This window comes from Pipra filicauda, unplaced genomic scaffold, assembly GCF_003945595.2.
Source record: "Pipra filicauda isolate LSUMZ 115617 unplaced genomic scaffold, ASM394559v2 scaffold651_size339498_pilon, whole genome shotgun sequence".
Lineage (NCBI taxonomy): Eukaryota > Metazoa > Chordata > Aves > Passeriformes > Pipridae > Pipra > Pipra filicauda.
Genome location: NW_024104811.1, coordinates 238,645 through 252,243, shown reverse-complemented (window position 1 = coordinate 252,243; position 13,599 = coordinate 238,645). Strand labels below are relative to the sequence as shown.

The following is a 13,599-nucleotide window of genomic DNA, read 5'->3' as shown; positions in this document are numbered from 1 at the left end:
ATCTCCCAACTTCCTGGCATCAACCCCACACTGTGCTGTGCCCAGAGGTCCCAAAGCCAGAGCGGGTCTACTGGAGAGATGTCACCCCTGTGGAGCCTTGGAAGCAGAGCCTGCTTGTTGGCCAGGAGACAGCTGCCAGCCCACCTGTGTGCACGGAGCTTCCCTCCTCAGAGGGACCCACCCTGATCTTCCTGGCTGGATTAAAAGCTTGATAATACGGAGACAGGCACCCTAAACTCTGAGCCCTCCAGAGCTCTTTCACTAGGGGCAGCTTTGGCATGGGATATTCTTCTAAAACCCCTTGCCCTGGCTTCTCCAGGGAAACTGCCTCCCCACAGAATAAATGTTTTGCCTGGAAAAATAAAAAGCTTCCAGGGCCAAACCACAGACATACCCACCTAGAGTTCACCTGCACCTTCCTCTGCCAGAGGATGGAGTCCAGGCCTTGCAGGCTCCCCACCAGGAGTGTTTCCCTGGAGTCAGCCACAGAAAGATTAACCCCAGGGCCCAGACTGAGCCAGCAGATGGGGAACTGCACTCCACAAGCCAGGGAAAATGGACAAGATCCGACAGATAGGACTCGGGCAGGAGGCTTGACAGGCAGCACCGCTGCAGCCTGTGGGTGATGGATCTCCAGCACACAGCCCTCTGCTTGGGTCCTTCCAACGACCTGCTCCAGCCCTGCTCCATGCCCCAAGTCCCCAGAGAGCTGTCACCCAATGCTCCTGGGATCCCTGGGGCTAAGGCCACGGCCTCAGCACAGAATACTCTGGGCAAAGTTCAACCCAAGCACCTACAAAGCCAGAATCGCCTCTGCCACATCAGCCCTGCCCTGGCTCCCTGCTAAGGGACACACCAGGCGCTCACTCCCATCGTCCCACCGCCACCAGGGAGGGGGGACAGAGCTGCATCAGCCCTCCCCTCTGCTTTACTGCTTGTTTGTGTCCCCCAGGCACCTGTTTGGCACGTGGCAAGGTTTGTCACCGTGGCTGGACACCCCTGGCAGCCCCCCATGCTGTGAGGCACAAGCTCCATCAGAGCCAGGATGGACCCAGCCCCTCGCCCAGGCTGGCTGAGCCCCCGTGGGGGCTGCCAGGCTGACAAGGAGGGAGGCACTGCCTGAGGAACTTGCTCCTGCTCCAACACAGTCCCCAATACCAACATGAAAAATGGCAACACCGCTCCTGTAACTGGCCTTTCCCTCTCAGTCTGAGAGCCTGAGAAGAGCCAGCTGGCTGCCCGCCCTCCAAAAGCTCTCAACACTAGACCCCCGTCCTCAAGAGAGAGAGAGGAAGCAACAAATTCTCCTGGTTCCAGCTGCCAATCACGATGCACTCAGGAAACACAGAGACTCCATCAATAATTCAAGCCTGCAATTGTCCGAGCGCTTGCAGTGCACTTGCCCTGCACAGGCTCACGGCCCTGCTAATTCACCACAGGCTCCTGGTCAGTCTCAATTACCTAAAAAATAAATGAACCGGCAGCGTTGGCATCTTTCCCCACCCCGAGTGCAGGGTCCAGGCTCAAACATCAGCCCTTGGACCTCAGCCTGCCCGAGGAAGCAGGTCCAGGCTCACCCCATCTCACCCACGTCTGTGTCCAGCCCAGAGCACCCACGGTCCCCAGGGCACGGGGGAACCAGGGCGGCTGATGGCGGGCAGCAGATCCCACATTCCTGCGTGGGTGATGAAGAGTTTTGGCTGTTTCTCTCCCACCCACAGAGGCAGGAAGGTGCCCACAGCCCCCTCTGCGGAGCAGCCCACCCACGAGGGACCCCTACCCGGGCTGACGTGTCCTCACTGCCAGGCTGTGCGAGGCACCATATTCCCACTGCCCAGCCTGCCCTGGCCCTGCCAGACCCCACTCCAGGGGAGAGGTTCCCCCACCTCCTGCCCCGGGCTCCAGCTGCCTCCCTGGCCCCCGGGAGGGCTCTTCCCGCTGGCAGGTCACAGAACACAGGCAGTGGACTTTGGGCAGGCTGGCAGGTGGCCAGCGGCCCTCCCTGGGCAGGAGAGAGCTGCTCCGGCAGCGGGTCCGACACCGTCCTGGGCTCCTGCCTGCCCTGGAGCAGCCCCACCTTCCTCGGGAGGAGCTGTGCCCCCGGTGCCCGGCCCAGCGGGGGAACACCCAGGAGCGGCCACCGCAGGCAGGGAACGGGCAGGGAGCCGTTCTCCTCCGCCCATCACACCCAACTGGTTGGACTGGCAGCGGGATCGCCACCCGGCCTACCTACCTCACCTGCCACCCCCAGCGCCAGGGACGGAGGCCACGTAGCCGGGATGGGTTGGGAAAGCCTCCCTCCGGAGAGGGGAGTCACCTGGAGATGCAAGCCAGGACGCAGATCGCACCTTATAAGGGAGCAGGCCGGGAGCCAGGGAGCAGGATGAGGAGGGAGCGATAAGGGCAGGGTGGGGCTGGAGGGAGGAAGCAGGAGCGCGGGTCGCTCCCCTGGCAGGGCAGGGGGCCGGGATCGCAGATACCGATCGGGGCCACAGCACAGGCCTGGACAGGCGGTTGTGAAACACGGTGGGCAATCCCCCGGGGAAGGGATCCGTCCCTGGCTGGGCTGAGGTCACCAGGCCTGTGCTGTTGGCCATCCCAGCACAACGAAGAGCGGCGCAGGGTGAGCCACAGAGAGCTGTGATTGTTCTGCTGGTATTCCAGCAATCCTGCGGCGGGGCAGCTGTCCTCCCAGGCACGCCAGGGGCCACTCGCCCCTCTCCAAGGAGCTCTTTCCCTCCTTGTGGGCCTGGGGCAAGACCTCCAGGCAAGCTGGGAAGCTGCTGACTCTCTGCACCGGCTGGACAGAGGAGCCTGGGCCCCAGCAAGGGGAAGGGAGATGAGCTTCCCTCGGCACTTTTGGGGAGGAGAGGACTGCAGGAGGGCAGCCAAACCATCGGGCTCCGGGCAGAGACTCTGCCCACCCGCAGCCACGAGGCTGGAGCCTTCCTGCCAGCAACATCCCGCTGCATCCCACTGCCCACGGACGCCCCAGCAGCCCCGCTCCCCTGGGTCCCCCACCCTGGGGACGGCAGCAGGCAGGGTCCCCGCCACCCCTGTGCACCAGCCCCACGGCTCACACCCCGGGGCCCAGGAGATTCACATGTCGGGAGCCCTGCAGCAGCACAAAGGCGGCTCTCTCCTCGCTGTGGGAATTCGCAGCTGAGCGCTCGGCAGGGACAAAGGGATTTCACAGGCACATCCCCAGCCGGCGGCCGGCCTCCCTCCCCCGGCGTCCCCGCTTCCTGTCACAGTAGCACCAGACCTCGGGGGCGCAGCAGCAAACAAACACCCAGCGCCGGATTCTGGGAATGGGGCCAGAGCATTCCCGGGGCAGGCCACGCTCCGGCAGCCAGCGGGCTCCTGCTTCACCCCAGCGGCTCCCGGGCCACGGCGGGGGGAGGCAGCAGCCCCCCGGCTCTGCTGCCCCAGCCCAAGGTGAACCAGCGGGATCACAGGGCAGCCCCTGGCTCCTTGCTGCACCCAAGGAACAGCAGCCACCTCGATGGGGGACGTGAGCTGTGCCCACAGCCAGGACCCCGGCGCTGGGATGAAGGTCAACGTGCCCCCCCTGGCTCCAGCCACACCAATGTCCCTGCCCTTCACCCGTTCCCCCACCCTCTGCCAGGCTCAGCTTTCCCATTCAGCTGCCTCTCTCCCGAAGGGAAAACAAACACAGCCCAGTGCTACAGAGATAAGGGCTGTGCTGGCAGAGTCCAGGGAGCAAAGTCCCTCTCAGCGAGACCCGAGGCTGCAGCGCTGCTGCAGGAGCTGCCTCCCCGAGCCAAGGGCATGGCAGACTAGAGAAACTGCATCCCAGGAGCACACGAGCTCCTCCAGGGCTCACACGTGCCTCTGGCTGTCCCCAAGCAGAGAGGCCGCAGCCCGGTGGCCAGCATTCCCAGCAGGATTAGGGGAAGCCTCCCTCCACCAGGCCATGGGCATGAGCACCCACCGCCAGCTGTGCCAGCCCAGCACCCGAACACACGGATTTGGGCCCCCTTCCATGGCAGAGCCCTCTTCCCAAGGAAGCCACTTGAGATCATTTCCTGTGCTGACACCTGCAGCCCCAGCTCTGGTTACCCTGCTCCAACCCGTGGACAAAGGAGCAGGGCCTGAAGGCACAGGGGGAATCTCAACCTGCATCACTGGGCTTGGCACTGCCTGCCCTCCCTGCAGGAAGGAGCAAGTCACCAAGGACCCAGGACCAGGAATGGGGAGAAGGGCTGGAGCACAGGGCCCCCCACCCATCCCGGGAACCCCATGCGGGGTCTCCCCGCCCAAGAGGGACCCTGAGGCAGACAGGGTGCCCTTCCCTCTGCCACACCAGACACACTGCTCTCCCCTCCCCACGCTGAGCAAACAGGGGAAGGAGCATTTGGGGAGGGAGTGGCCAGGAGGGAATTGCCGAGATTAAGCCGAGCCGGCCCAAGGGAGCGGCCCAGGAGGAGTGGGACCCCCTGGCCCCACCTCAGCCCAGCCAGCCCAGACTCCCCGAGCAGGTAGGGTGGCCACGGGCTGAGTCACAGCACAAACCACGCGGGGCTGGGCTGCACGGCTGGGCCCTGGCTCTGCTCAGCATGACCTCATCAGGTGCCCGGCGCTCTTAATTGCAAGTGTGGAGATGGCTCCGAGGGCCCTGCCAAGAGCAGTAATGAATGGGTGAAGGAAAGCCACTGGAGAATCATCAGACAAGAGCCAGGGACTGAATCAGGGTTGGAGGTGGGGAAGGGGGCCGAGGCAGGGTGACACCAGGTCCCCCAGAGCTCTCCAAGGCCCTTTAGTGCCCACGGCCAGGCAGGAGCCAGCGCCCACACGACACTGGACACTGGCCAAGCGACGCTCAGAGGGACAGCAGGACTCCATCCCACCCCAGCCCCCTTCCCAATTGTTTGCTCCTCCAACCCTCTCCCCGAGAAGCAGCTTCCCAGACTCCTGTGCGAGCCGAAGGGAAGGAAGCCTGCGCTTCCTGGTCAGACGGAAGATGACATCGTGGCTTCCCTTTCCTGTAAGCTTCTAAACACGACGTCCTGCCAAGAGGAGCCACTCCCCACCGTCCCTGGACCGCGAGCTGGAACCAGGCTGGGAATGCTGGGCACGGGCACCAACACCAGCCTCAGCTGTCAGCTGTGCCAGCCAGGAGGTCAGCACGGCCCACCAGGAGACCAGATGCCTGGTCAGCTTGCTGCAAGTGTCCTGCCTCTGGGGAACACATCCAAGGGTTCCTCGTCCACAGTGGTATCACATTCCTGGCCAGGGCTGGGAGCATCCTACTAGCAGAGGGCGGAAGGTGCTGTTTTCCAACCTCCTGAGGATCTGGCTGTGCCCCAGAGACGGGCTGGTTGCCTGCAAAGCTGCGGCAGCACCAACACCACAACCCCAGCACAACATCTGCCCCCTCAGACAGCCCTCCAGCCCCCCCTCACACACCTCACCTTGTCCACACAACTCCACCACACCCCCTGACACTGTGGGGGGTTGCCAGGGCTCCCAGAGGCAGGACAGGGCATCCCTGGGATGCCACAAGCCCCCTCACAGCTCTTGCTGATGCCAGAGCTTGGATGCCCAGGGCCATCCACCTGCCCTGCTCAGGGTAGCTCCTCTTGTTGCTGAGGGAAGGAGAACGGAGAAGGGAAGTGAGTGGTTTTCCACCCAAGCCAGCTGCTGGAGACAGACCCTGGGCAGAGATCAGGGGAGAGCAGGTGTCTCCCCTTGCCACACCAGTGTGCTCTGGAGGGAAGCTCCCTCCTGCAGGTAAAAGCAGAGTGAAAAAGAGAAAAGAGAGAGGAAGGAGGGTACAAAGCCAGCCTGGAGCAGGCGGGCTCCCCACATCAGAGAGGATTTCTCCCAGAAACACCCCTGGGCTCTCCACCTCCTCCTGCTCAGACCCCAGTCAGCAGGAGGGGGACATCCCTCCCCCGGGAGCGAGCCGGCCCGCCTGCAGCCGAGCCAAGCATGGCAAGCAGCAGCCCTGCGTGCAGCAACACGCTCGCAGGAATGCGTTACCCCACTGGGCAAGGGGCCTGCCAGCAGCATGCAAACACCCCCGGTGACCCACCCTTCCAGGTCGGAAAAACTCGTCTTTGCAGTTCCACGCACTCCCTCCCACCCACGGCAGCTACCCACCCACACGGGGCTCCAGCAGCACCACCTCCCCTTTCTGACCCGGCCAGGACCAGAGCTGGGAACACCGGGAAGCAGCTGAGAGAGCTGGGGGCTCTTCTCGGAAAAGACCCACCCCAGCACCACGTGAGACGGGGGCGAGAGGAAAACACACGGGCTGGGGACAGCCAGACGCCTTCCTCCTCCTGGACAGGGTGGGAACCAGTTCCCCACAGCCATCCACGCTGAGGCCATCCAACTCGCCTCAGGTAACCGTCCTCCTGCCCAGGAGGTGCTTCTGCAGTGGCAAAAGCTGTGTGGGACTAAGGGAGAAGGGAGAGCTGCCCTCCTGCTGCCCGCTCCCCCACGCTCCAGCGGCTTTTCCCCCCTGCCCGGTGCCCACAGCCCAGCCCTTGGGGACACAGCAGAGGCAGGTACAGCTCAGGTGTGCCCAGGAGGGCCAGTGAACTTTGAGCAACGTTCGCTGTGACCGGGGCCAACGCCCAGAGGAGCGGGAGCAGCCGGGGCCGGGATGGCGGCACACAAACAGCTCCTGCCCTCACACAAACGAGCCCAGCACGGAGCTGTCACCAACACCAGCACACCCAGGGCCATCTCATACCAGCCCTGGAGCTGTGGATGTTTCCAGAGCACCACCACCCTGGCCAGGCTACAGGAGAGCTGTTCCCAGGGCTTGGCATCTACTCCAACTTGTCCAGACCCTTCCCTGCCTGTGCTGGAAAAACAGTCACACCTGGCCTGGACAAGCACCCCACCGAGACTGCTCCTGTCCCAGGATACCTGCACACCCACGGACTGCCCTCAGAGCCACCTCTCCAAAGGCCAGGCCGCAGTGCCACAGCAGAAACACCCCCTGGGCCATCAGCACGAACATCTGGGCGCAGAAACACTCAAACCAAATGTGGGGTGAAGGGCTCAGCCTGGCTCGTGCCCCCAGGCCCACGCTGGCACGGGCATTTTCGCAGTGGGTCAGAGCTCTGCAGTGCAAAGTCACCGTGGACCCGCAGCACAAGGTTAGGGACAGGGGGACGAGCTCCTGGGCACCCAGCACTCCACGGGAGCCAGCGTGGAGGCTGCCTGCAGGGCAGCACAGACCAGTCCTCCCCACCTCGGTCCAAGGTCCGCACACGCCAGGCGTCCCGCTGCCAACCTCCGAGCAGCAGCTGCTCTGGACCGGGAAAAGCAGATGAAAGCAGAGGTGCCAGGCACCCCGGTTAAGGGTTGGCCCATGCTGGCACCACGCCTGGCAGCTTGTGTTCCTTAGTCACTGGTTTGCCCCCACACCCAGCAGCCACCTCATCTCGCCCCTCCTCGTACGGGCCACCACGAGGAAGGAATATTCCTCACGGGGAAAAGTTGCTTCCTCCACAGGGAAAGGGGGACAGGAGGATCACATGGCACCCGCTGCCACCCCAAAGCCCCCCTAAGGGCTGGGAACACGACAGAGCACACTAATCCACAGGTTACCCCCCCCCACAGCAGTCACTGGACAGGGCAGAGGGACAGGCCTGTGCCAAACCAGCAGCCTTCCCGGTGGGAAGGAAGGCGGATTAGCAACAAGCACAAGACAGGCAGGAGCCAACGGACTCATCAGCCTGCTGCTGGGGGTTTCCAGCACCAGAACTGGCTCTAAGAAACCATTTCCTCCCCCAGACAGCCTCCTCAGATGATAAAAAGCAAGAGAGAAGATTGTGGCCACCTCGGAGAACTTGAAGACTTTGGTTGAGAGCCCGTAAATCCAACCCCTTTCCGACAGCCTCACGCTGAGGCACATTCCTGCACTCCGTGCCAGAGGACAACCTCCTCCGCCGGCCAAGCCCTGTGTCACACACGGAGGAGTGCCTGAATCACCCAGGTTTGGGTTTTGTCATCACATCCAGGCAACACCTGTTGTCTTTTATTGACCCAAACCAGCTCCAGGTTCCGCTTCCCCGCTGTCAGTGAGGCGGGGATGGTGGGACAGCCACCACGCTGCAGAGACACGGGACTCCAGAGCCAGGAGGGCTCTGCACTTCCCTGGAGACGGCATCACCACAATCTTGGGAAAGGGCTCTGTCCTTGCCAGCAGTAAATGAGAGACAGTTATGAGGGGTTGTTGGGAAGAGAAACCAAGAGCTTTACCCAGCACTCTCCCCTAAGGCCACAGACACTGGTGAGCTATTTCGAGAAGCCAACAGCCCTCCAGGCACGATCCAAGCCACGCTATTATTTTCTGGGTGTCCTAAAGCCACCTCCAGTGCAGATACAATGGGCCAAGGCCTTATCTCCATGCCAGAGGCTGGAAGAGGGAAGAGATGAGAGGCAATCCAGGGACAGACGCCGGGCTCCGTGGTCTGGGCTGGACCATTCATCTGACTGCCAGCCCATCTTTAGGGAAGGGATGGCCTCAAGGGCTCCTCAACCACAAAGATCAGGCCCTGACCTCCACGTCGGAAGGGAGGAGGCTCACCCCTCTGCGGCAGCCCAGGCAAGCCCAGCACGCTCCACTAAGCGAGCACTTTCATCCTCCCACCCCTTCCAGGAAGGCTCCGTGCAGGATTCCAGCGCTGCTGCACACGGCAAAGGACACTCAGAGTTTGCACACACAGAGCCTGGCCAAGCTCGGCCAAGGGGACAGGGAGCAGCTTCTTAAGAACTGCCTTTCTGCTGTTCACAGAGCGTGGGCAAACGCCCCACAGGTAAGGAACCTGCCTCAAGAAAGCCCTGGGAGCAGGATGGAGCAGCAAGGTAACGCTGGGGAAGGAAGACTAACAATTGCCCTGCCCGGGCTCTTCCCGTCACATGGCTTCCCACAGACCTGGCGGACACTGCCCCACACACCTGGCAGGAGCCCCGGCCATGCAGACCTGCCAGCACGGGAGCTGCCGGAATCAGAGGCAGGAGCCTGGGAGTCTCCAGCCAGCCACTGACCCCACCTCGCCACATCCCAGAGGGAAGGCACGGACAAGGAAGCTCCAAATGCACTCTGTGAGCACGGCCTGGAGGTGCTGAGCTTTCCGTGCCTCCTGCAAAGCCGAGGACAAGCCTGTTCTCAACTCCACGCCGAGGCCTGGGCAGCCAAGGCCGAAAGCATCGGCGCAGCACAGGGGGTGCATCGGTGAAACCACGGGCAGCTGCAGTTCCATGACACCACAAGGCTCCGTGCACCCAGACGCTCCCCTCCGGCTCACAGGGACCGGGGCAAGGCTCGGTGCCACAGCCCTGGGACAGGAGCCTCCAGCCCTAACACGGGCTCCCCACCGGGGACAGGACAGCCCCGGCCTCCCAGATAAATCCCCGCGAGCTCCACCGTCACCGGCTCCCTGGAAAGGCATGGGCACTGAGCCCTTGGCAGGCTCTCCAGGAGGTCCACCCCTCTCTCCAACAATCAGAGGAAGCTTTGTTGTCCAGGCTCCCTCGCCCAGAGCCCAGGGGCATAACGGAGGTGCCCCACTTCCCTTCTGCCAGCCCGCCGGTGCCTCGCAGATGCCAGCGGTCCTCATGACTGAGAGCCACCCAAACTTTCTCACCCCGAGCTAAGTCTCCTCTCTGCAACGCTCCGAGGAGGCTCAGGAGTGCCCACGGCGCGGGGCAAAGTAACGCTGGAGAAGGTCACCGACTCCTGGCACGACGGGCGCTGGGCAGGGGGGAGGCAGTCGGGCCGTCCCTAAATGACAGCGTGGGCAAGGGGGGGGGACTCAGAACGAGCCGGCGGCTGAGCAGACCCCCGGGGCCGGCCAAGGCACCGTCCCGCCGCCCCTGGAAGCGTTTCGGTGTCGCTTGCGAGCCGCGGCGGACGGGTCTGCCGGGCTGTTTTCGAGCTCAGAGCGATTCCACGAGGAGGAGCCGCAGCCCCACCCGCACACACTTGACCCCCCCCGGGCACACCGGCCCCTTCCCCGCCAGAACAAAGGCGCGGCGAGCGACACACCGGGCGGTCGGCCCGTGCTCCGGCGGGCAGGGGCCAACCGGGCGGCGGGCACGGGGCTGCCCCGGAGAGCCGGGCGAGTCCCCGCGGAGGGGCCGGGCCGCGGCCGCCGCCCGAAGGGAGGGGGGCCCGGCGGTGCCGGCCGCGGGAAGCTGGCACACGGGCCGCCTTTGTTCCGGGCAGGGCGAGCGGCGGCGGCCCCGGGCGGGGAGCGGGGCGGCCGCCCGGCCCAGCCGCCTTTGTGTCGCTCCCCGCGGGCTCCGGGCGCCGCCAGCGCCCCCGCCAGGGCCCGGCCCCGCCGCCCCGCCGGTCCCGCGGGGCGCGGCCGCGCCTGGCACCGGTTCCCAGGCGGCACGGGGCTGCCGGGGCCCGGCACCGACCGCACCGCGCGGCCGAGCCCCGGTTCCGTCCCCGCCGGGCGAGGACCGGCTCATCCCCCCCCCGCCCCGCCGCGGAGGCGTGCGGCGCCCGGCAGGCGCCGGCCCGCCCCGGTCCCGGTCCCGCTCCCTCCCGCCCGCCCCGGTCCGGCGGCGGGGACGCCGCGAGCGGGACTCACCGTGACCGGGCTCCTCGGCGGGCGGGCGGGCGAGGGGGGGGCGGTGCCGCCCCGCGGCGGCGGCGGCGCGGCCGCCCGGCCCGGCCCGCTCCGCTCCGCGGGTCCCGCCGCGGCGGCGAGGCGAGAGGCGAGCGGGGGCCGCCCCGGGGCGGCGGCGGCGGCGGCGCGGGTCGGGGGCCGCCGGGCGATCGGTGCGAGCGGAGCGCGGCGTCGGTCGGGTCCCGCCGTGCGCCCGCGCCTCTCCCGTACCTAAAATGGAAGTTGGTCCGGCGGGCGGGGCGGGGCGGGCGCGGGGCCGCCCCCGGCGTCAGCGCCCCGCGACACGGGCGGGCGGGGACGGGGCGGGTCCGTCCCGGCGGGGTCTGTCCCGGCCGTGCGTGCCCCGCAAACCGCGGTCCGCCCGCAGGTGGGCTTCACTCGGGGGGATCCCGCCCCGGGAGCGGAGCAGCTGCTCCCCGGGGTGCGGGTCTGCCCCGGGAGTGGTGGGACGAGGGGCTCTCTGGGAGCAGCCCGGCAGACCCCCGGAGCAGAGCCTCCTCTGGCCTGTCCCGCGGCGGGAGACGCGTGACCCCGTCCAGGATGGAACTTTTTTCCATAAGCAAGATTTCATGGGCATTTGGGCTGCAGAACCTCCCTGGGGGTGATCCTGGCCCCTCTGGCTCCAGGGAGCGGGTGTTGGCAGGACCCCTGCCACAGCTCACCCTTGGGAGCACCACGAGGCCAGGAGCTCATCCCAGGTGGATTCTGTCCCTGTACCCCCACCAACGTGTCCCGTGGACTGACACGAGCTCTGTGGAAGCACAGATCAACCCAGCCAGGGGCTCCATGCGGTGGGTGAAGCCCAGGGGCCCTTGGCACACAGGGAAAGAAATGGCAGCACAGCCCAGCCGAGGCAATCCTGCTCTGCCCAGCTCCCATGGCTCCAAACCAGTACTGCCAACCCTGAGAAAGAGCAGGAGGGGACCTGGAGGTACAGAGACCCGGGGTGGGAGATTTAAACACGAGGTTTAATGATTGCAAGTAATCCAGCTGGAGAAATGTAACTCTGGAACGATCAAGAAAAGCCATCCTGCCTGGCCTGCCACTGCCATTCCATGGATAGGGGATGGAGGCTGAGCAGGAGGCTGCTGGGAGCAGGGAGGGTTTCCCCTTGGCTGGAGGGCAAGGAAGTGACGCCAGAGTAGCCCCATCCCAATTTCCAAGCTGCTCACTTGGGAGAAATCCAGGTTCCCCAAAGCTGACAGTTTTCTGCCTCATCCCTGGCCAGGCACTTGGGGACGTGAGAAACCTGCCTGCTCCTGACTGCCAAAGCGAGATAATGACAGAGGAAAAGAGCTGAGGAAGGTTTTGGGTGGGACAGGTGATCCTTGGGGTAAATATGCACTGGAAGGTGGGGTGGATGTGATAACAGCCTGTGGATGGACGTGACAGGGAGGTGATCCCCAGCTGGGTGGGGGTTGCTAAAGACAGCACAGAAAGGTGTAAGGAGGAGAAATGGGGATTCAATGCATGCAAAAGGCACCTCTAGGGAGATTATCAGGGTGTGGGACAACCCTCCCTGGTGTTTGATTTGTAAAATAAACCATCCGACCTGCTGGCTGCAGAGGGCAGGGAGAGCTGGCGTCCACCCCTCCTAGGGAGGAGAGGGTCTCTCCATCCCACAACAGGGGACTGAGACTTTCCTGTGCCCCTTCATCCTCATTGTCACCCAAAATGAACAAGTTGGGTTCCTTCTCGGCCCTGTGCCTCGAGTGAGGACTGCTCTCAGATCACAGGTAACCCTCTACGGCCCTCCCCTCCTCTTGGCCTGCATAAGGGGGAAGGTGGGTTCATCCCCTGAGTCTCGGGGACAAGGAGGGAAAAGAGGTGCTCTCACAATTCCTTCTGGGAAGGAGAGTCCTTGCCCACCTGACACGTCCCAAGGAAGGTGGGTGGCCCAGAGCAGGGCCCCAGTGTAGGAGCATGGGGGAGGCAGGCAGTGTGCAGGGCTCTGGCTGCTCCAGGCAAAGACAGTGTTGCTGTTTTGATCAGCCCCGAAATTTAACAGCCTTTAAGGTCTTCAGTTTCTTCAAAGACTAAACGTGCTCTTGCAAACATGCCTCTGACGCTGGGCCGCTGCCTCCCGTCCCCAGGGCTGCGGGATGGAGCTGGACAGGGTCTATCCATGCACTGTCAGCCCCAGCCCTGCCCCAGCAGCTGGAACACCCATCAGCGTGTGCTTATTTTGGAAGGCAGGCTGGACCCTGATCCTCCAGCTCCAGCTCACCCTGCAGCAGATCACACTCTTGTTTGAACACAACTCCGGCGGCAGAGGAGTCTGTCCCTCCGCGTCCTGGGAAGAGGAGAGGAGATGTGTTACCAGCATGGGAAAATCTGCCCTCTTTTCCAGTAATTGCGTGTAATAACATCTTGCACACCCCCTTTCATCCTCCGGCTGATGCCTTTCCCAGATGAGACGCCCAGAAGCGCAGCTGCCACCGGAACAGAGCAAGACAACTTGTTTACAAGGCAGCCCTGCGCTCCTCGGCGGCCGGGGGCAGGAGGAAGGGGACGCCGCCGTCTCCGGGTCCGAGGGATGGCCTGCATTGTTCCAGGTCAGGATAACAAGGCCCTTCCGCAGCCCCTTTCCTATGGGAATCCCCACAGGTTGCTGTCCCTCCCCATAGGAGGGGAAGTGCGGCACCAGGGGGGGTGGAACGACTCATCCGTCAGACGAGGGGAGGAGGAAAGCAGGGCCTGAGGGAGCTTTTCCAGCCCTAGCTGGAGGACGTCAGAGAATAAAGCAAGCCCAGAGCCCACCCTGACACCTTCCCAGTGCAGTGTCCAGCAGCTCCATGTGCTTGGTGTGGTCCCTCCACCAGCCTCCGGCTGTGCCTGGGCCCTCCCATGCCCACGGATCATCCCACTGTCAGCCTTTGGCAGCATCCCATCGTGCTCTCGGGCTGTCCAAATTCCTGTTGCGCCTTTTGCTCAACGAAGAACACACAGAAACCTCCTTCCCTCCCAGCCCCAC

The 13,599-nt window shown here is 64.2% G+C and overlaps 1 protein-coding gene across 1 annotated transcript in view; it reads right to left on the bottom strand.

Moving 5' to 3' along the window:
* The window catches only part of CTNND1 (catenin delta 1), a 28,940-nt gene extending 18,314 nt beyond the window's left edge, over positions 1–10,626 (bottom strand). The window contains exon 1 of the mRNA XM_039388468.1: positions 10,587–10,626. The gene's annotated coding sequence lies outside the window, so the exon portion shown is untranslated. The remainder of the gene's footprint in view (positions 1–10,586) is intronic.
* Between the last annotated feature and the right edge of the window lie 2,973 nt (positions 10,627–13,599).